This window comes from Theropithecus gelada, chromosome 2, assembly GCF_003255815.1.
Source record: "Theropithecus gelada isolate Dixy chromosome 2, Tgel_1.0, whole genome shotgun sequence".
Classification (NCBI taxonomy): domain Eukaryota; kingdom Metazoa; phylum Chordata; class Mammalia; order Primates; family Cercopithecidae; genus Theropithecus; species Theropithecus gelada.
In genome coordinates, this window is record NC_037669.1 from 188,000,415 (window position 1) to 188,025,030 (window position 24,616).

Sequence of the window (24,616 nt, forward strand, 5' to 3'; positions counted from 1 at the left end):
TATATTGTAATCAAATCAATACAGTAATATTAAAATTATATCAAGTTCTGAAAAGTATCTTTGAATATTTGGGAGACACTTGTGGATCTAATACTGCTTTCTTTATGAAATTTAATAAGATTTACATTGTCTATGATGACTACCATTCTGGTTATCAGAATGCAAAGTAGCAGAGAAGTATGTAAAGGTACTGCTTTAATGTGTGTATTAGTAGGAATTATTTCAGTTGCAAAAGGTAAGAATTCAGCTCAAATTAGTTTATACAAAAGAAACTCACTGACTGGGAAGAAAAGAATAGCTTCAAGTGGAAAGCAAGAGCTATAGAAAAACACAGCACCTAGGGCAGGAATTATGCACTCAGAATCGCTAAAATCTTATCTCTCTCTTTTGTTAGCTGTGCTTAGCTTCATTCTTCATATTTTAAATAAGATACGGCCCCTGGCCATTCCAGTAGTATTTCCTCTCAGTTTAGCAACACTGCCCTTTCCCTTAAAGGGCAACAGCTTATTTATTCCAGGTTCTGTAGATTAATATTAAGGAAGGTCTTGAATTGGCACAGCTTAGGATATTTGTTGGAACAGGGGAATAGAGAATTCCTGTAACAAGATAACATGACTGAAATGTTCACAAAAACCACGTGCCACTGGGGAATAGTGATTCTACCTCTCAAAAGATGCTACATTGTAAAAAAATGCAACGCTAAGAAAACGTACCCCTTAGAATATTCTTGATAATGGAATTTGCCATGCTAATGTCCCATAAGTTAGTTGTTACAGAGGTGGCATTGTCAATTTCCGGTATTGCCCTTATGCAGCTTACTAGTTTACAAAGATTAAAAAATGATAAAACCTAGTATTGGTGGAGGTGAAGTGAGAGGGGCCTTCACATAACTCTGGAGGAAGTGTAAATTGGTAAAACCTTTTTGTAAAGCAATTGGATAAAATATCAAGAAAATTAAAATAGTTCACACTTGTAGATATGGTAATTCCACTTCTAAAAGGAAAATTAATAACATAATTAAAATGTGGGTACATATTTGTGTGTAATGTTTTATGTAATTTGAGTATTAGAAACAAAATCAATATTCAGTAACGTTTACTCTGTTAAATATAAATATAATCATGTACCACATAAGGATGTTTCAGTCAAGACAGGTGACATATACAGGCCAATAAGAGTATAACACTGTATTTTTACTGTTCATTTTCTACGATCAGATACACAGATGCTTACATTGTGCAACAGCTGCCTACACTATTCAGCACAATAATGTGCTATACAGTTTTGTAGCCTCTAGGCTATGCCATCTAGCCTAATTGCATAGTAGACTATACCATCTACATTTGTGTAAGTATACTCTGTGATGTTCACATAATGAGGAAATCACCTAATGACACACTTTGCAGAAGGCACCCCATTGTTCAATAACGCATGACTGAATGTGATAGGCTACTATGCAGATTACACCTAATACCCTCACATGATTTTAATAATATACTGTCATTGCAAACTTGAAACAACTTCCTTTTTAAGTTGTTGCCAATGATGTAAATTCATGCAAACTCATTGGATAAAATTACATATATGTATCATAAAACTATATATCAAAATTAAAAATGCAAATATGACCTAGAAATTTTATTTTTAGGAATCTATCTCATAGATATTCTAGTATATACTCAAATAATGTTCACAGCAATACTGTTTGCAATAGAAAATGTCTGGAAATAAGTCAAATTTCTGACAATGAGTGACATATTGAATAAATTCTGCCATTAGAAAGGAATAATTTATATATTAATCTGCAAAATATGTTAAATGAAAAAGCAAAAGTTCAAACACTGTCTATATAGTAGACCCTCATTTCTCTAGAAATAGATAACAGTTGTGTAGTAGACATGACTGTGTTCACTAACAGCTAGTTCTCTCCCTGGACATACAGAAGATTATAGTTCCCATACTTCTTGCAGTTAACTGAAGCCAGGAAACTAGGTCTGGCAAATACAATGAGTGCGACTGACTTTTGAGCTGACAAAAACGAAAAGCCCTTTTTAAATTCTGCCAGTATGCATGCACAGAGTCTTGTGTTGAAAATGTAGAGCCACAGGGTAAAAGCAGCTTGAATGGCTGACTCATATACAAGGACAACTGGCTGACAGTCACCAGGACTATCAAGAAGTTTGCAGAAACAAGAAATAAACTTTTACTGTTTTAAACTGTTGTAAATTTTGGGTTTTGTTTGCCACCAAATAAACCTACTCTATTCTGATTGTTGTAAGTGGTCAATTTGGGAAGTCAGATATATTTAAAATTGGCTTACTGCTGTAACATATACAGTCCAAATTACATAATGGCTCAAATGCAATAGAAGTCTCTTTTTGCTCACATATCGCTTCATTGAGATTCTACATTAATTGTAATGATGAGGGTGGGGGTGTCTTATGTTGTACAGTTGTCACCCAGGATGACCGACTTTGTAACATTTTTTCCCACTGACTTCCAAAGTTCTCAAAGATAGCAAAATTCATTTGGAAGAAGGAGAAGGAGCATGGAGAATTGCAGATGGAGATTTTTATGGGAAGGCTTGGAGGTTGCACATTACTACTTTTACTTGTTGGCTAGGAATCTATCACGTGGTGACACCTAAGTGCCAGTGAGTCTGACAATGCGGCAATTTGGTTGCGTGCCATGGTAAGAGGCAAAAAATTTTGCTCGATAGTTACCAGTTTTTGCCACAGATGAAGGGATTTTTCATTGTATAATTAGTTATTACTGCTTGAATTTAAAAGAGGAAAATATAGTTTTCAAATAAAAATGCAAAAGTGGCACAAAAAATTATTATTTTTTGCTTTAATTTTGTGCATTTATTTGGCTATTATTAAAGTAAATAATGCTCTTTACAGAAAATGTAGAAAGTAACACAAAAGAAAAATAAGCAGAAAAAGTCATCCAATAACCCCCATGATCCCAGTATAATAATCTTTTTTAAGGTAACTGAAATGACCATCCTTCTTTTACAATTGCAAATGCTAACCCCCAGGGATTTTAAGAAATTTGTCAGCTCTAGTAAGCGGTAGAGCACAGAGAAAAGAGAAGCCAGGGAAGCTTTTAGAGAGCAGGAGGCAAGAAAGAAAATGACTTATGAATGTGGAAACGCAATTGACAAATGATTTTAAAATTTTGCAGGTTTAATTGCATGGAGAGAGGGAGCATAGAACAGGAGAAATATACCACAGCAACAGAGGTAAGGACCTCAGCTTTAGAGATTTCCCATTTTATTACAGTTATATTTCCATTTAGATATGTTATTTAGATATTAAGGTGTAACTGTCCAAAAGGCAGTATGAACCTGGGTTCTGGATGAAGACCGGTCAGGATATTGTGTCAATGACAGTAGTTGAAGGCACTGGTGTTAAAGGTTGTAGAGAGAGTTGTGATGAGGCAGAATCTTGAGCAATTTAAGAGTTAGATATTGTACAGATTGTTGAAGGCTAGAATTGTTTGTTGTTGTTGTTGTTGTTTGTTTGTTTCTTTTCTTAAAGCCCTGGCCCATTTCCCTGAAGAGCTCTCACTGGAAAAGCCATAGTTGGATATGGCGTGAGAAGCTAGCCAGGATTCTAAATGGTGAATGTGGCCACCAGTTGGCTGCCTGGTATAAAATACATCCGGGTGTTCGATTCTCCTGAGTTCCAAGGCTAACTATTATTCTTAACTATTGTGTACATCCATTCCTATAAATATTAGAAGACCGGGAACTCAGATAGCTTATTTTGCTCCTGAATCTGTTACTAAGTAGCTAAATGAACTAAAAAACTAATTTTTCCAACCAGGGCTTAGATTTCCTCATATCTAAAATGAGAATAATAGACTAAATAATCTCTAACTACCCAGCTCTGAAATTCAGACTCTATGATAAGAATAAGCATTTTCCCAAACTCCCAAACTTAGTATTTTTTTATAGAAATGATTACTTTCTTCTTCATCCCCTGGTCATCTGCATAAATATCTCATCCATCCTCTAGACAATAACCATGATAGGGCAGAAAATCAATAATTTTCTCTGTGTCTTCTGTGGAATTTAACACAGAACATTGAAAATAGTAGCAATTAATAAAAATTTAAACAATAAACCATAACATACATTTTTAAACTGAAAGCTTTGTGCTCTGTGCTGATTTCTCTGATGATAACACGTTAAAGTTTGAAGCAGTGGTCATGAAAATGATCTTCTAGAACCATCATAATTAAAGTGTGGTGCTCCCTCTGTAATTATAAAATAAGGTTTGAGTGGCCACACAATGCCTTTCATACCTAGAATTCTAACAGATTAAAAACTTTCTTAAACATACAGTTCCAGGATCTATGACCTGGAGACATCTCCTTCTTGGATATTGTACATAGGGTGGTGATCTTCATTTATATTCATTCACTGAAGCCTTGGCTTTATACTGCTTTGACAGCTTGTCAGGAATAAATCTTGTCAAGAAGGGCATTCTCTTTGGAGATTTTTATATAGCTTGTGTTGCTAGAAAGAAAAACATAGCAAGCTTGTTTAATCCAATTAATGAAGATCTGCAGGCTGTCTTGTGCAGCCGGTCAACTGGCAATGAAGGAAGTTAATTTTAAGGTCTATGAAAGCCTCCCATTTGTGGTGACAAACTCAGGAACTCAACTACTGTTAACTCTCTCCAACCATTTTGTAATTTCTTTTTGCTTTTATAACTGTAGCAATAGAAAAAGTATCTTTCCTTGCATAAGCAGAAATGGTTTAGTATTTGTATAACACGTTAATAGATAATTTATCAAAGAGAAATGGTTCATTATTTGTTTAAATGCATTAATAGATAATTTATCAAAATTACTAGATAATTAATAGATAATTCTTCAACATGGATCTAATTAGATTGACTATTTGGGTTTATATATTTTTCTCTAGCATTTACCCCTTCTGTTATACAGTGCTATGAAAAAATACTAAATTTGTAGTGATAAAAGTTGGTATAAGGTGCAAAATCTAACACTTGTAGGCTGTGAATGCAAGCCATTTCACTATTTTGGGCCTCAGTTTCTCATATATAAATTATGATAATACAGGTAGTACTATTTTTTATTGTCACAGGATGACTTTGAAGAAAACTATACAAATATTTGTGAGCTGTAAAATCCAAACATCATACAAATATAGGCGCTGCATATATGGTTTTCCCACATCAGCACTGTCAGAAAAAATACTGCCCCCAATTATTTACAATCACCAATAAAATGGAATTTTTTATCTTTACTGTGTTATGCAGTTAAGGAGCCATTATCCTGCAGATATTCCCTCAGATTTTTGCCGCACTCTGTGAAGATACATTATTTTCTCCCACTTTTCTAGCTGATGAGAAAAAGTATCAGGCAAAAATCTTCAGTGATTTTTCCCCAAAATACCAAGTTTCAACATTTTCTAGCACTTTAAACAACACAGACTACTTTCTACTTGTCTCATGCCACTTTAAATAGGATCATTAAGGGACACTCTCTCTGTTGAGATATTTAGACAGATCCCTTAACGAAGAAAGGCAGCAATTCAGACCAAGGTGTGGGCAAAGGATACTCCAGGATAAGGAAACACCAAGCACAAAAGGGCCTTAGCCAGGACAGAATTGTTATTTCCAAGAAATACCAACATGTCTAGTACTAATGAAGTCAAATGAATGAGAGAAGAGTGGAAGGAGAGAAAGGCAATGTCTTGAGTAGTTGTCTGACTATATAGTCTCTCGTAGACCATGATAATTGTTTGTACCTTATTCTAAGTTCAGTGAAATGTCATTGAAGTCTATGCGGGAAAGCAACATGACATGATTTATGTTTTAAATGGATCATTTTAGCTCCTATGTGTGGTATGCAATTTAGCACAATACAAGCAGAGACAGGAATGGTAGGCATGACAGGGATCAAAGTAGATATACTAGTGACTTAGACTAGAGTGATAGAAATTGGGATAATGAACAATAGATTGGATAGATTTTAAGGATAATGTCAACAGTTATGTTACATTAAACATACTGCCCAAGGTAATTTATAGATTCAATGCCATCCCCATCAAGCTACCAATGACTTTCTTCACAGAATTGGAAAAAACTGTTTTAAAATTCATATGGAACCAAAAAAGAGCCTGCATTGCCAAGACAATCCTAAGTCAAAAGAACAAAGCTGGAGGGATCATGCTACCTGACTTCAAACTATACTACAAGGCTACAGTAACCAAAACAGCATGGTACTGGTACCAAAACAGAGATATAGACCAATGGAATATACCAGAGTCCTCAGAAATAATACCACACATCTACAGCCATCTGATCTTTGACAAACATGACAAAAACAAGAAATGGGGAAAGAATTCCCTATTTAATAAATGGTGCTGGGAAAGTTGGCTAGCCATAAGTAGAAAGCTGAAACTGGATCCTTTCCTTACTCCTTATACGAAAATTAATTCAAGATGGATGAGAGACTTAAATGTTAGATCTAATACCATAAAAACCCTAGAAGAAAACCTAGGTAATACCATTCAGGACATAGGCATGGGCAAGGACTTCATGTCTAAAACACCAAAGCAATGGCAAGGAAAGCCAAAATTGACAAAGGGATCTAATTAAACTAAAGAGCTTCTGCACAGCAAAAGAAACTACCATCAGAGTGAACAGGCAACCTACAGAACAGGAGAAAATTTTTGCAATCTACTCATCTGACAAAGGGCTAACATCCAGAACCTACAAAGAACTCAAACAAATTTACAAGAAAAAAGCAAACAACCCCATCAAAAAGTGGGCAAAGGATATGAACAGACATTTCTCAAAAGAAGACATGCATACAGCCAACAGACACATGAAAAAATGCTCATCATCACTGGCCATCAGAGAAATGCAAATCAAAACCACAATGAGATACCATCTCACACCAGTTAGAATGGCAATCATTCAAAAGTCAGGAAACAACAGGTGCTGGAGAGGATGTGGAGAAATAGGAACACTTTTACACTGTTGATGGGATTGTAAACTAGTTCAACCATTATGGAAAACAGTATGGCTATTCCTCAAGGATCTAGAACTAGAAATATCATATGACCCAGCCATCCCTTTACTGGGTATATACCCAAAGGATTATAAATCATGCTGCTATAAAGACACATGCACACGTATGTTTATTGCGGCACTATTCACAATAGCAAAGACTTGGAATCAACCCAAATGTCCATCAGTGACAGACTGGATTAAGAAAATGTGGCACATATACACCATGGAATACTATGCAGCCATAAAAAAGGATGAGTTTGTGTCCTTTGTGGGGACATGGATGCAGCTGGAAACCATCATTCTCAGCAAACTATCGCAAGAACAGAAAACCAAACACCGCATGTTCTCACTCATAGGTGGGAATTGAACACTGAGATCACTTGGAGTCTGGAAGGGGAACATCACACACTGGGGCCTATTGTGGGGAGGGGGGAGGGGGAAGGGATGGCATTGGGAGTTATACCTGATGTAAATGACGAGTTGATGGGTGCTGACGAGTTGATGGGTGCAGCACACCAACATGGCACAAGTATACATATGTAACAAACCTGCACATTGTGCACATGTACCCTAGAACTTAAAGTATAATAATAATAATAATAATAATAATAAATAAGTAGACAGCTGTTAGCACGTAAAAAAAAAAAGAATTGAGAAAAGAGAGTACTAAAACTAGCTCAGGATTTTGGTATGAGCAAATTTGAATTACAACCTGAACAGAGTTGAAAACATTAAAAAATAACCATCATAAATTTTCACCACACCTTACAAGATGCATTTGTGATTTGTGGATTATTGTGTATGGATATGTGTGTTCACATGTGTTTGTGACTATCACTTAGAAATTACTTGTAAAAAATTTCACAAAATTCTGGAAATATGCAATTAAAAATAAACCATAAACTATGGCTCAAAACTCATATCATACAATTGATCTTTGCCAAGGAATTCAGCTTTTCTGTTACAGGAGAGTATTAAAAAAAATTTACCTATAACAAGTAACTTTGAAGGGACTGGAATTAGTTTTGTAAGGGGTATGGCATACTGGAAAAAACCAGGACACAATTTTTTCTACAGATAATCATTATCAGTTTTAATTTGTTTTAATTGCATGCTTTATCTCCCTTCCAATTTAGTCATTTTAAAATTAAAAATTGATTCTCTAAAACTCATTACTATACCTTCAGTGTGGCCCTTTTGTGTCAGCTACTTTTAAATCCAAGGAAGAAAATGGCTAATTTAATGAGGAAGTTTAAGAAAGAAAGAAAAGTTCAAAGAAAAATAATGAGGCACAGTTCCCTCTGGATCTGTTTCTAATGTTTAATACAAGAAAATGTCAGCAGTATTTTAAGATTCACAGAAATTATTGTGATACAGGCAACATTATATAGGCTTACACACCAACAAGAGGCTTAGCATGAGACTATCCATGGAGTAGGCAGAATATATGTTACTGAGTTTTATTAAAGGCAGTGTGGTATATAGTAAATAGATTACCATTTTTCATGTTTCTTCTGCTATTGTAAGCATGTCATTCAATGGCATGATATCCTAGTCTGATGGCATTGTCAGAATCAAAAGTTCAGAGGTGAAGTAACTGGTCACAGTCTTGCATAAGCAGAAAAAAGATAAAAACATGATTTTTTTTTTTTTTTTACCCCAAGAGCAGCATAGAGGTTGGTTAAAGCCAGCTAATGACATTTTTCCTGCACAATATTGGTCACAAAATTAGTTTATTTTGAAGAATGATATTGGAGACAGAGGTCTAAAAGAGGGGTTCTCATCCTCCTGGTATTTAAATTTTTTCCTGGAGGCTATTAAATAGTGAGAAAGACAGTCTTTGGGACTTACTCTGCTTTTGGAAGAATATAGATTAACTATGGGAAAGAAACTGAGGAAGCAAAAGCATTAATTATGTATTCTGAGAAAAGCATAGAACCTTTTCTCTACCTCCCTGAATTTCCCTTGTCTTTTCCCCCTGCTCTGTACTGAGAAAAGAAAGCTCTCTCAGAAACCTTTTGAAGGACTGGATCTTAAAAGATTTCTGCTTAAAAATGCCCGTTCCGCTCTTTCAGTGAAAAAAATACAACTTATTTTCAAAGCCCAGCATCATTATTATACATCATATGTATTTTCCATCCAAGAAGAATTATTGTTTCTTTCTCAATACTGTCATATTTGCTGTGTGTGTACATAGCAATTGTTCTGGACCACAGGCAAACCAAGGGCATTTACCAGAGACCCACCTACTTGGTGGTTCATGAGTTCGTTTTTTTCAGTGGCTTCCATTAGAATGCCAGAAATTTTGCTTGCCTTCTTAGCCTCTTAGATGTAGCTTGTAAATCTTTAAATTCACCAAGAAAAAGCATCAGTGTACTGAATATTGCATTTACCTTTCTAGACTTTTCTCTGACATGCTGGCCTGCCAAGTCTGATGACGGCCTTAGAAGATATTGAATACCTTCACATAAATCCTTTTCAATATTATTTTCATGTTTTATAGCTGTCTCAGAAGAATAGCTGATCTGAAATATGCTAGACTATCATTGACAAGAATAAAAAATATTACTGTTAGATTTTATGGTAGCAAAACAAAGCATAAATCAGTGGTATGTAAAAATATATCAAATTTCTTGAGAAAAAAGCCTATGCAAGAAACTTCATTTATGTAAGGTGTAAAATCAATGAGGTTGACAGCTGTATACACCAGTAAAACCACCATCACAATAAAAAAGTAACATTTTTCATCATTTCTCAAAGATCCTTACTATACCTTCACAGTTAGTCCTTCCCTTGATCCTCAACTGCAAGCAACAATCTACTGGATTTTTGTTACGTAGATTAGTTTGCATGTTTTATAATAAGAATAATATCATATGATAATCTTCTGTGTCTTTTGTGTCTTTAGCTCAGCAAAATATTTTGAAATTCATGTATATTGTTGTATGTATCAGTAGTTTATTCCTTTGAATTGCTGATTAGCATTCCATTGAATGTGTACATTTACTTTGCACTTTATTGATTAATAATACTTTGTAAGTCTTTCTAATTTTTTTTTCCATTTTATGGATGATTAGGAGTAGTTCATTGTGTTTTAGTTGCATTTTCCTGATGACTAATGATGTTGGGTGTTTTTTAATGTATTTATTGGCTATTCATATTTTTTCTCTTGTAAATGCCTGTTCAAATATTTTGAGCATTAAAAAGTTGGGTTGTCTTCTTACTATTAAGATATAAGAGTTGTTGATATACTCTAGGCACAGTTCTTTATAAAAATATGTGTTTTAAATATTTTCTCTCTCTTTGTATTTATTTTCTTAATTGTGTCTTGAAGAGCAAAAGTGTTAAAATTTTATAAAGCCCAATTGTGAAAGTTTCTCCTGTGATTTTCCTTAGGTGTTTGATTTAAGAAATGCTTGCCTATCCCTAAGTCTCCAAGATTATGTCTAGTTTAGCTTTGTTTTTAAGTAGTAGTTATATGGTTTCAGTTTTTATATTTAGGTGAATAACCCATTTAGATTAATTTTATGTGAATTAAGATTCAGATATTTTTATTTTTTTACTGACATCAAGTTGTTCCAGTGCCTTTTTTGTTTCTTTTTAGAGACAGACTCTTGCTCTGTCACCCAAGTTGGAATGCAGTGGTGCGATCATAACTCCACAACCTCAAATTACTCAGCTCAGAAGATCCTCCTGCCTCAGCCTCCTGAATACCTAGTACTCCAGGTGTGTGCCACCATGCCCAGCTAGTTTCTTTTATTTTGTGTAGAGATGGGGTCTTCTTATGTTGTGCAGGCTGGCGATGCCCCTGCCTTGGCCTCTCAAAGCACTAGAATTACAGATGTGAGTCCTTACACCTCTCCCAGTGGCATGTTTTGGAAAGTACTTCTTCCCCTATTGAATTGCCTTGGCATTTTTGTCAAAAATCATTTTTTTATATATGTTTGGGTCTATTTCTGGATACTCTATTCTGCTCTAGCAATATACATATCTATGCTTATGCCAATATAACATTGTTGTGATTACTACAGTGTTATTGTACTTTTTGAAGTCTGGTAGTGTATTTTTTCTGTGTTTTCTTTTGTGTAACATTCATTTTACTATTCTACAACATTTTCATTTCCACGTACATTTTAAAATCAACTTGTCACTTTGTATAAAAGAACTTTCTAGACATTTTGTTGAGATTGCATGGAATTTATAGATCACTTTGAAGAGAATTTACATTTTAATAATATTGATTGTTCCAATGCATTAATGAGTAATATTCCTCCATTTATTTAGGTTTTTGTTAATTTCTTTTATTCTCTATTTCATAGTGTAAAAGTCCTGTGTATATTTTGTTAAGTTTTTATGTAAGCATTTCATAATTTTGGGGGGGGGGTAAATGTATGTTAAATTCTTAAAATTTTATCTTCTATGTCTTTGCTGAAAGTATATAATATGCAATTAATTTTGTTTTAATGTTCTATGTTTAAACATTATAAGAAAATTTTTATGTTTATACTTAACCATACAGTCACTATCTTTCATCTTTATTCGTTTAAACTTTATTCATTCCTAACATATGAATTTTTCTATATCAATTCCCTCTTCAAACCTGAATAATTTTATTTGCATTTCCCATAGTTTTACTTTGTCTGAAAATGTCTTTAACTCTGTTCTATTTTCACTAAATCTAGAATTCTAGGTTAACCATTATTTTCTTTTTCTTTCAGCATTTTAAATCTGTTGCTCCACTGTCATCTGGCCTTAATGGTTTCTGATGTCACATCCACCATCATTTGATCATTGTTCCACCATATGTAAAGTATTAATTTCTGGGTGTTTTTAAGATTTTCTTGTTCCTTTTGTCTTTCAGCAGTTTTACCGTGAGGTACCTATACCTGTGTAGACACTTCTTTCAAATGTGTCCTATTTGGAGTTTGCTGCCCTTTAGTAATCTATAAATGTAGGCCTTTTACCAGATTTGGAAAGTTTTGGTCATCATTTCTTCAAATATTTTTTGTCTCAAACTTTTTCCTTTCTTTCTAGGACTCCAATTACCTAATTAAGGTGTTAGACCTTTTGAAATGTTCCACTGTTCTCTGGGGCTCAGTTTATATTTTTTCTTTTTTTCAGACAGAGTCTTACTCTGTCACCAGGCTGGAGAGTGCAGTGCCGTGGTCTCTGCCTTCTGGGTTCAAGCAATTTTCCTGCCTCAGCCTCCCAAGTAGCTGGGATTACAGGCACGCACTACCATGCCCAGCTAATTTTTGTATTTTTAGTAGAGATGTGGTTTCACCATGTTGGCCAGGCTTGTCTTGAACTCCTGACCTCATGATCTACCTGCCTCTGCCTACCAAAGTGCTAGGATTACAGGCGTGAGCCACCGCACCTGTCCCAGTCTGTATTTGTTCATAAACTTGTCTCTTTTTCAAATTGCATGATTTCTATTGATTTATATTCGGTTTTACTTAGATTCTTTTGACATCTTTATTTTAATAATTTTGCCTACCCAGAAAATTTATATTTTTGTGTTTTTATCAATTTTAAAATTTCTTTTATGCCTTTTTATGTTTTCTACTTTTATGCCGGTATTTTCTATTTTTTTGTTGTTCCTTCCACGTGTATCTTTCTTTACCTGATCGAGCATAGTTTTAACTCTGTTTAAAGTTCATGTCTGATAATTTGGTCATTTTTCCCCTAAAAAATGAGTCATTGTTTCCTGGCTCTTTGTATATGAAGTGATTTTTGGATTGAATTGTGGACATTATGAATGTAATTATGAATAAAAATCTAGGCTCTGACTTTTTTCATATCACTTTAAAAAGTGTTGATTCTATTGTTTAGCAGAAAAATGACTTAAGCTCAGATTAAAGACTGTCTATCTGTGATGGCAGAGGCTCAGAGTGCAGTTTAGTTCTTTAAATCTTAACTCCTGATTGCTTTCAGCTTGCTTATTCATGCATTCATCAGATGTCAAGATTTTAGGTGTTAGGTTTCTTCTTCTCTGGATTCTTCCTTTTCAGAAGCTGTTTTTGTACTTCAACTCTCTTCCTTGATTCCTCTGCCTAAAAGAGGGGGAGTTATTTTCTATCAGAGCTAGAGCCACCTCATGCCCAGTACGACTGCTGTGATTGCCTTCTGTGTCGAGCAGTTAAAAAATAACATACACACTCCAAATTTCAATGCCCACGCTGGTTACAGGCTCCACGTTCCAATTCCCTTTCAAAAAGTTCTTGCGCAGCTTCCATCTCCAGTGTCCGGTGCCTTCAGGTTGCTCTTTTTTGAGAGTCAATAGCTCTTATTTGTGGGAAGGTTAATTTATTAGGAGCTCACTCCTCTATGCTTCAAGCAGAAATCCTCATACACATATCATGATAAAGCCAATAAAAACTCCATTTTCTATATATTTTCAGTCATTTTTTGATCAAACATTCTTTAAAATCTATTGTTCCGATGAAATAATGAAGATGGACACATCATTTTCTCTGAGATATTGTATGTGCATGCACATTGTATTACAGTGAAAATATTTGCTGCCCTCCCTTGTTCTGCTCTGAATCCTTACCTATAAAAGGACTACTGAATCCATTACAGTGACATCAGGCTTAGCCAATTGATGTGGTTTGGCTGTGTGTCCCCACCCAAATCTCATGGCCAGCTGTAATCCCCACGTGTCAGAGAAGGGACCTGGTGAAAGGTGATTGGATGGGGGCAGTTTCCCCCATGCTGTTCTTGTGATAGTGAGTGAGTTCTCATGAGCTCTGATGATTTAAAGGTAGGGGGAAGGAAGTTCCCTCATAGCTTGCTCTCTCCTGCCACCATGTAAGATGTGCCTTGCTCCCCCTTCACCTTCAATCACGATTGTAAGTTTCCTGAGGCCTCCCCAGCCATGCGGAACTGTGAGTCAATGAAACTTCTTTTCTTTATAAATTATCCCATCTCAGGTAGTTCTGCATAGTAGTGTGAAAATGGACTAATACACCAATAATACATGGACAGAAGTTATTTGGGTGACCTCCCAGCAAAATAAATTATATCTATTGCATGGCCCTACCATCTTACTTTCTTATTGCCATGAAACGATTATGTCTCAGATAGAATCTTCTTTTTATCCTTCATTCCGGAAGAAAAATGAACATGGAGCGAAGTCACACCCTCCAATGCATATGAATATGACTAAGAAATAAGTCTTTGTTGTCTTAAGTCTAAGATTGTGAGATAATTTGTTACCATAACATAGCCTAAATTACCTGGCACAGACATGCTGTGTAACTTAGCCTAAGCTGACAGATAGTTATGTGTAAGTCTGAGACTGAAGAAGAGGAGATGAAACCACTCCCTCTATGTATTAACAACACAAACAGCAATAACAATAAAAAGCAATAGTTTCACTAAATAGGTTTATATTTCTTCTGAGGAAGCATAAAGTGGAATAGTAGACAAAACTCTATACTAATTTATGAGATGAGCCAAATTCCATCCCTTGTTTAGATACTAATTCATGGCATTACTCTTTGAAATGCCATGCTCTTTGAAATACACCTCTTTACCCTTGGATGTACTCATCTGTAATAATAATGTTGCCTACTTAATCTCTGGAGATCTACTAACTCCAACAAACCTAAGATTTGATGGATGTCAGCAAAGCAAAGCACACAGGCACTATTGTAGAGCTTCCCTCAGAGTAATGCCACAAGAGCTTCTTTTACAGCAAAACAAGATTGTCAACAGAGCAAACCTGGCGCCCTATCCTGGAAACTGTCTTACTCTATTTTCTGCTGTTATAACAGAATACCACAGACTGGGTAATTTATAAAGAAAATAAATTATTTCTCACAGTTCTTGAGGCTGGAAAGTCCAGGGGCATGACATGGAAGGTCATTTAATGGAGGAAGGCATCACATGAAGAGTAAGTGTGCAAGACAGAAAGAAATGGGGCCAAACGTATCCTTTTATTAGAAGCCCACACTTGCAATAACAAACTCACTCCAGCAATAACAGCATTAATCCCTTTATGAGGGAAGAGCCTAATCAACTTTTAAAGACTCCACCTTTTAACACTGTTACAAAGGGTATTACGTTTCCAACATATGCATACATTTCCAACATTCTGGGAGACATATCCGAATCATAGAACTGAAAAATTCATTTCTGCTTAAAAATGCTATCATACCTCTTCCTCTTCCTCTCTGACATGAGAATGAGTATGTTCTATATAGATGCTGCTCCTAAAGACTATTTTCCAGCATGAAAACTCATATGGAGCAGCAATAAATAAAGCCATAGCAACAAGAGTCAGCCTACATGTAACATGAATAAGAAAGTTAATTACTGTGAACTATTGAAGTTTTAGTGCTATTTTTTATACAGCAAAACTAATTGCTATGCAAAAGGTAGTATCAGAAATAGATGCAGCCCTAACAAAATACCTAAGCTATATCATTAGAAATGTGTAACATGCCAGTGATGACATTTTATTGGAGAATGGAAAAATGGCACTAGATATCATGCACTGGTGAACATTTGGTTAAATGTAAACCTTAAAATACTGAAGATTTTAAGAACCTGAAAGACAAGCAATGTATCTAATAAGCTTGTGAGATGTAGGGGATAGATTTTGAGAAGCAAAATTTTCTCAGAGTTTTGTTTATTAGTCACATGAAGTAAGTACTACAAGCAAGCAATGTACTTAGTAAGCTTGTGAGATCTAGTGGCTAGATTTTGAGAAGCAAAATTTTCTCAGAGTTTTTGTGTGTTAGTCACATTAAGCAAGTACTACAAGACAAGTACCACCGTATGTGCTCAGAAAAGAATTGACTCACCTGCAAGCAGGGCAATAAGGAAAAGCAAAGAATCCAGAAATTCTCAAACTTTCAGGGCTGAGAGTTGCAACTTCTCCTATCCAATATGTAAAAGAAAAAAAAACTGAGAAATTATACAAAGAATCATACTCAGTCTCAAGGCATAAACCAGAATCAAGGATGTGGCTCCTTGATGTGTGCATGAATTAACACTGACCCCAGCGAATCTTTTTAGTTGGACCCAAAGGCTCAAGAAGAAGAGATTAAAAGTGCTCTCTTCAGTATAGAGAAATGCAGAATTTAAAAAGTATTGTAGGGGTAGATAATAACAAATGTAGTTGACTGCATTAAATATATATATTGTTATACACTTACATATTTTATTTCAATGTATACCTACATAAAATATTTTATATTTTATATAAAATATATAATATACACATGCAGGTGTATCCTAAATTAAAAGAGACTGTGACTGTTTGAATGTGAAACAATTATTGGTTTCCCAAATATCTATAGGAGTAAAGGAGGCTGAGAACATTTCTCAGTTCCCAAGGAAGCCATGTTCTCCATTGCTCTCTTCAAATTCAGAAAAGGATAATGGAAAGGAAAGGTACTCTCAGAGGATTAAATATTCATAGAGAATAATGAATTCATAGAGAATAATGATATGGGAAGTGGAACTTGGGCTCCATCAATGCACATTACCAATCTTTAGGGTAAGAAATTGCCTAATATTTGCCCAAAAGAAATTAAGAACTTTCAGAGTCAAGTTATTCTTGATGCTTCCCATTTTCCACATGTCAAAATGGTTTGTATATGAGTGTGTATGGGGATGCAAAATTTGTCTTTTTAGCACATAGGTATCTGATTAAGAGGAGCTGTAATGGGATTTGGGGTATTGGTTAAAATTTTAGAGAATATTCATTGGGGAAAGAAGTAGAATATTTTACGCACAGAAGAGAGATGTAAGTATTTGTGAAGTCTCTGGTAGGTCACATTATTTTTCACAGCTATTAACTTCTTCTCTGTGAGAGGTTTATACTTGCTCATCAATTACTGTGTTACTTGTCAATGGCACCTATGGGAGGCCTTTTTTTTTTTTTTTTTTCTCTGGCTCTGTCGCCCAGGCTAGAGTGCAGTGGCACGATCTTGGCTCACTGCAACCCCCGCCTCCCAGGTTCAAGAGATTCTCCTGCCTCAGCCTCCTGAATAGCTAGGATTATAGGTGCCCGCCACTGCACCAGGCTAAGTTTTGTATATACAGTAGAGATGGGGTTTCACCATGTTGGCCAGGCTGGCCTCAAACTCCTGACCTCAGGTGATCCACCCGCCTTGGCCTCCCAAAGTGCTGAGATTACAGGCGTAAGTCACCGCGCTTGGCCTATGGGAGGAATTTACATCTGCAATACACTGACATGGAATGTAGCCTTGTAGCATGCTTTGGTCAAGATTACTAGTAAACATGGTGTACTCCACAGATAATCAAAGCTCTTAAAGGCATTTCAAGTCCCTATCTGCTCTCTTGCCCCTCAGTCTTTGGTCATAAGAATGTACAGGGCCCACATGGGAGATGCACTTTTTGCATAGATCTCAGAATACAAAAACTTGAAGGTCAGAGATAAAACACATCCACAGACTAAAGTAAGACACAGATAAAGCATGTCCGTGGAATGAGAAATAAACATTTGGCTTTTTAAAAAGGTAAAGGAAGAGAAGTGTTCTAACCACAAAACCAACATTTCCCCAATTATATTTCAATAGAGAGCAAAATTCAATTGAAAGCAAGATTTTTGAAGCCCCACATTCTTATTTATTTATTTATTTTGATACAGAGTCTTGCTCTGTCGCCCAGGCTGGAGTGCAGTGTTGTGATCTTGGCTCACTGCAACCTCCACCTCCCAGGTTCAAGCAATTCTCCTGCCTCAGCCTCCCAAGTAGCTGGGATTACAGGCGTGTGCCACCATGCCTGGCTAATTGTTGTATTTTTAGTAGAGATGGGGTTTCTCCATGTTGCTCAGGCTGGTCTTGAACTCCCAACCTCAGGTGATCCACCCGCCTCAGCCTCCCAAAGTGCTAGGATTACAGGTGTGAGCCACGGCGCCCTGCCTTTTTTGTTTGTTTGTTTGAGACAGAGGCTCATTCTGTTGCCCAGGCTGGAGTGCAATGGTACGATATCGGCTCACTGCAACCTCTGGCTCCTGGGTTCAAACAATTCTTCTGCCTCAGCCTCCTGAGTAGCTGGGATTACAGGCTCCCGCCAGCATGCCTGGCTAGTTTTTGTATTTTTAGTAGAGATAGGGTTTCACCATGTTGCCCAGGCTGGTCTCAAACTCCTGACCTCAGGTGATCCACCTGTCTCAGCCTCCCAAAATGTTGGGATTACAGGCATGAGCCTGTGTGCCCGGCCAAGACCGCATACTCTTTAAAAGTGAGTGTTTGTTCTATTTGAAATATGGCACACTCAGACCCACACTTTTTAGGGAAGGGAGTCTGTGCTATTTGAAATATATATGCACATACTTATAATTTGCAATACAGTTCAAGATATATATCATGCTAGACTCTAGGCAGGAGCAGAAAATAAGGCTATAGCTCAACCTTATATTCAATACTGTAAGAACAACCTTTCGCAAATCAGGTCTCTCTGGGCTTCAGATTCTTCATCAGTCAAACAGAAATATATACCCTGTCTAACAATCCTTGAGGATTTTTTGAAGATCCAAAAAGATATGAAATGTCAGAATATTTTATAAGATTTATATCAACATGCAAATTTTGTTGTATGAAATTAAAAAGATATACTCTTCAACAACGCTGAAACTAGGGAGAGCCATTCTCTCCTTGAAAATGAAATAGTTGTTTGCATTTTTCATGGAGAATATGTTTGTTGCACAGTCAAATATGCAAAACTTCCATTAAAATATTGCAAAAGAAAACATGAACTTGTATAAAAGAAACCTAAGGCTCTGTGCATATACTTAACACATCCTTGAGCAGAGAACAATTACATGTAGGCAATAAAAAGTCCACAGATTTGATCACCCTTAAAGGACAGCAGAAATTAATATCCATACAAAGATTATTTGCTAAAATTGTATTCAATTGTTCTGGAGACCAAAATTCTAATTTTCATCACTTTCTGAACATGATTTTTGCTTTTTCAAAGAAAAAAGTACTGAATGTTTTTTATTATTCTTTCTTAAATCCCTTACCAACAACACTTTATATGCAATTACAATGAAAAGAAGGACTGTTTTATTTAAATCTTCATCATTTTACATTGTATGAGAGAAGATAATTCAAGATAAGTGATGAGAACTGAATTCCAATGATGTGCTAAATACTGAGCCAATCAAGGTGCTGAAATGTATTGCTCATTTAATCTGTCACTGAGTTTCTGTTTAAAATAAGTGTGCAAATTTTGAGGCATATTGACCTACTGTACATTTTTGTGATAAGAAAATCATAATCACTTAATCATTAAGTGATTACTTCCTTAACTGCAAGTTATTAATACAACTTATTGAAAAACTACCAATGACATTCTTCACAGAATTAGAAAAAAATATTCAAACATTCATATAGAACCAAAAAAGAGACCTATTAGCCAAAGCAATCCTAAGGAAAAAGAACAAAGCTGGAGGCATCACATTACCCAACTTGAAACTATATTAGAAGGCTACAGTAATTAAAACAGCATGGTACTGTTATGAAAACAGACACATAGTCCAATGGAACAGTATAGAACGCCCAGAAATAAAGCTGCTTACCTACAACCACCTATCTTTGACAAAATTAACAAAAATAATAAAAGGCAAAAGGATTCCCTATTCAATAAATGGTGCTGGGATAACTGGCTAGCCATATGCAGAATACTGAAACTGGGCCCCTATTTATACCACATACAAATATCAACTCAAGGTGGATTAAATACCTAAATATGAATCCCCAAACTATAAAAACCCTCAAAGAAAACCCAGGCAATATCATTCTGAACATAGGCCCTGGTAAAGATTTCATGACAAGCCAAAAACAATGGCAATGCAAGCAAAAATTGTCAAATCTAATTCTGTGCAGCAAAAGAAACTATCAACAGAGTAAATATACAACCCAAAGAATGGGAGAAAATATTTGCAATCTATGCATCCAATCAAAGGGCTAATAACCAGAACCTATAAGGAATTTAAGTAAATTTACAAGCAAAAAACTAACAACCCCACTAAAAAGTGGACAAAGGACATGAACAGTCACATTTCAAAAGAAGACATACATGTAATCAACAAGTATATAAAAAATGCTCAACATCACTAATCATCAGAGAAATGTAAATTAAAACCACTATGAGATATCATGTCATGCCAGTGAGAATGGCTATTATTAAAAAGTCAAAAAATAACAGATGGTGGCGAGGTTGCAAAGAAAAGGGAACACTTACACACTACTGGTGGGAATGTAAATTAGTCCAGCCACTTTGGAAAGCAGTTTGGTGGTTTCTCAAAGAACTTAAAACAGAACTACTATTTGACCCGCAATCCCATTATTGGGTATATAAAGGAATAGAAATCATTTTACCATAAAGACACATACATGTGCATGTTTATTGCTGTGCTGTTCACAGTAACAAAGACATGGAATCAACCTAGATGCCCATCCACAGCAGACTGGATAAAGAAAATGTGGTACATATACACCATAGAATACGATGCAGTCATAAAAGATAACAAAATCATGTCCTATGCAGCAATACGGATGGAGCTGGAGGCCATTATCGTAAGTGAATTAACACAGGAACAGACAAGCAAATATCACATACTCTCACTCATAAGTGGAAGCTAAACATTGGGTACTCATGGACATAAAGATGACAACAATAGACACTGGGAACTACTAGAGGAGGATTGGGGAGCAAGGGTTGAAAAACTATCTATTGGATACTATGCTCACTACTTGGGTGATGGAATCATTTATATACCAAACCTCAGCATCACACAATATGTTCATGTAAAACACCTGCACATGTACCCCCTGAATATTAAATAAAAGTTGTAATTATTTACAAAATAAATAAAATGAAGTAGGAGATGGAGATATTTGATTATAAGGTCGCAATGTGATAATCACATCCACTTTTTTAGATAATTTCTCTCACTCATCTCATTCAAATTTTCATTTAGATAATATGAACTTGATCTCTTTCCCAGTTATTTTCTGTTTTAGTATTTGGTAATGTACTCTGTACAATAATTTCTTTTTTGAATAAAAAACATTAAAATGTAATTTGTTCTACCAAATATTAAAATATATTTAAAAGATCAAATAATTTAGAAGGTGTGATGTTAATTTGAGAAAGTTCTGATGGCTCAATGCAGCAAAATTTCAATGCAGAAATTGAATTCAGTTACTTTAGAATTCAAAAACCTAGGAAAGATACAAGGGACTTAGGGGCTCCCATGGAAAGGATGGGAGGGGTACAGATTTTCTATTTGGTTTTCTGTTCCTGCATTAGTTTGCTTAGGATAATGGCCTCCATTTACATCAGTGTTGTTGCAAAGAACAACAGTGTTTCCTGGATTTTCTTCCTGGATTCCTATAGTTTGTGATCTTACAGTCTTGTTATGTATTTCTAAGAATTTATCCATTACTTCTATGTTGTCCAATTTGTTGGCTTAAAATTTTTGATAGTAATCTCTTACAAATCTTTGTATTTCTATGATATCAATTGTAGTGTCTATTCTTTCTATTACAATTTTCTTTGAGTTTTCTCTTTTTTTCTTAGTCTAGCTAATGGTTTGTCGAATTTGTTTATCTTTCCAAAAACCCAACCTCTGGTTTTATTTCAAATATAATATTGTAATAAACGTTATGTACCTATTAAAAGGCAACCCTTCAGTGTTTCTATATTTCGTGTAACAATGCTCAACAAATATTGTGTCTTTTAAAAATGTACCTAGATTCTTGCATATCTTACTAACTTGTTCAGCCCCCTTACCTCAGATCTCTTCCTTCTGTAGTGTGCAGTGCACACTGTGTCATGTAACATCTGAAATGCATGAGATATGATGACATTAACATGACAGATCATGCTGGAATTCCCTAGTCTTTCCATTACCTATGAGTTAAAACCCTGACTCTTCAACATGCACCAAAAGCCCTACATGATCGGGCTCTCTCTTACCACCCAGCTTCATCTTTTCCCATTTAACTCCTGTCCCTCCAATTTTGTGCCCTGTGCAGTTTCACATCCAGGTCATGCTGTGTGATGACCCGGGACCTTTGTACAGGCCAATCGCCTGAAACATTTCCCACCTTTTCTACCTATTCCTAATTACAGTCGGCATAGAATGGAATATAATCCAAATTCGTCATCTTGCCTAAAGGCCTTGCAAGATCTAGCCTCCGCCCCTAGTTCCAGCCACATAAGCCCTCTTCTCACTCCTGTAAATACCAAGTCCTTTACCATCTCCAGTTTTCCGTGTATGCCATCCTTCCCACTTAGAAGTTTGGTTTTTTAGCTCTGCTCTTCATCTACTTTACTCTTACATGCTTCAGGTCTCATTTCACATACACTTTCCTCAGGGAAAATTTTCTCAAATTTATCTTTACATTGGAGTATAAACTCTATTATACCATGTCTAAGCTCCTTGTAGTTTTTCTTTACAGTTTTTTTCTAAATCACATTTTCTAATCATATGTCTTTATCTAATTTTAAAAATTAATGTCTGCTATCTACAAAAGACTTTATAATCAGTGGAAGCATAGCACTTTTTCTTGATGAGAAATCAAATATTTCATCTAGACCTCCTGGCAGATAGCAAAACAGGTAACCTAGCAGTCATTTGATAAACACTTTTAACATTTTTAGATTTTTGCTGATTTTTATTTATGCAATTAAATTGGCTTTTTGTAAGAGCTCAGCAGGAGAAGCAATATGTTTTTATGCTCACTAGTCATACAGTCAAACTTTATTATATCATCATCATTCCTCAGTAGTCAGGAATGAGAATGCTGATTCCTTTTGCAATGACGATGCTAAAGAAAATATGTATTTACAATAGGACATGAAATGTGTGAAATACAGAATATCCAACATTAGTGATAGAGTCGGTGAGTTTATCTGGCTTTCTTTACTTTTTTTTGTAAACTTTTATTTCAGTTTCAGTATTATATGTGAAGATTTGTAATATAGTTAAAATACATGTCATGGGGGTTTGGCGTAGTGATTATTTCATTACCCAGGTAATAAACATAGTGCCTGATACAAAGTTTTGTGATCCTCACCTTCCTCCCACCCTCCACTCTCAAGTAGGCCCCAGTGTCTAGTGTTCCCTTCTTTTTGTCCATGTGCACTCAAAAGTTAGCTCCCACTTATAAGAGGGAGCATGCAGAATTTGGTTTCTGTTGTGTTAGTTTGCTTAGGATAATGACGCCCAGGTCCACCCATGTTGCTGCAAAGGACAATGGTGTTTCGTAGTTTTCTTTTAGGATTCTTATAGTTTGTGGTCTTACATGTAAATTTTTAATCCATCTTGATTTGGTTTCTCTATATGGTGAAAGGTAATAGTCCAGTTTAATTCTTCTGCATACAGCCAGCCAGCTATCCCAGCACCATTTATTAAATAGGGAATGCTTTCTGCACTGCTTATTTTTGCCAGCTTTGTTGAAGATCAGATGGCTGTAGGTGTGTTGCTTTATTTCTTGGCTCTCAAACCTGTTCCATTAGTCTATGTGTCTGTGTTTGTACCTGTGCTATGCTGTTTTAGTTACTGTAGCATTGTAGTATATTTTGAAGTTGGTTAATGTGATGCTTCCAGCTTTGTTCTTTTTGCTTAGGATTGCTTTGGTTAATTGGGCTCTTTTTGGTTCCATATGAGTTTTAGAACAGTTTTTTTCTTCTAATTCTGTGAAAAATAACAGTAGTTTGATAGGAATAGCATTGAACTTGTAGACTGAGCAGTATGATCATTTTAACAATATTCATTCTTCCAATCAATGAGCTTGGAATGTTTTCCCATTTGTTTGTGTCATCTATGACTTCTTTCAGCAATGTTCTGTAGTTTTCCTTGAAGAGAACTTTCACCTCCTTGATTCGATGTATTTATAGGCATTTTATTTTTTGTGCGTGGCTATTTTAAATGGAATTGTGTTCTTCATTTGGCTCTCAGATGGAATCTTGTTGTTCTATCTCATTTTAAAGAGGGAACTGAATTTTGAGAGTACTGGTTTCTCCTTAGTTAGATAAGTCATTAATAATAAATATAAAATACTAAGATAGTTGATTTATTTTTTTTGACTTAATTTTTATGTGCCTGTGGTAATTACTTTCTGGATTTCAGAATTTATATTCTCAACTCAGAATGAATGATTTTGAGATAGTTATAGTCATGCAATAATCTCATGAGGCCAATGAACTCAGTGTCTGGCTTGAGGAGACAGCAGTTAAGTGCTGTCACATCAGTGTCTCTTCGAAAGTCCTAGATTGGAAAGCGGTGAAGTTCTCTTTTACCTTTTTAGAATAGAAGTGAATTATTTTTAAGGAAGTGTTACACTTTAGAAGCTGTAAACAACTGTTCACACCTTAAGCAAATAAAGGAGGAAGCTTAACTGAGGAATGAAGGAAAATGCAACAGAACATTAGGAACATGGGTAAAGAGGTAGGAGAAGCTCCCTCAGATGTAGAGATTAGCTGAAAAATGTGAGTCTGAGAGTTCACACTTCCTGATTTGCCTGTGTTTCATTCAATATTGCAACAAGCCATTTTCTTTTTCAAAT

General features: G+C 35.5%; 1 long non-coding RNA gene across 1 annotated transcript in view; it reads left to right on the top strand.

Annotated features, from left to right (window-relative positions):
- Positions 1-3,316, top strand: part of LOC112619724 — a 44,484-nt gene extending 41,168 nt beyond the window's left edge. The window contains exon 6 of the long non-coding RNA XR_003118285.1: positions 2,066-3,316. This is a non-coding gene — a long non-coding RNA (uncharacterized LOC112619724). The remainder of the gene's footprint in view (positions 1-2,065) is intronic.
- Positions 3,317-24,616: the final 21,300 nt, after the last annotated feature.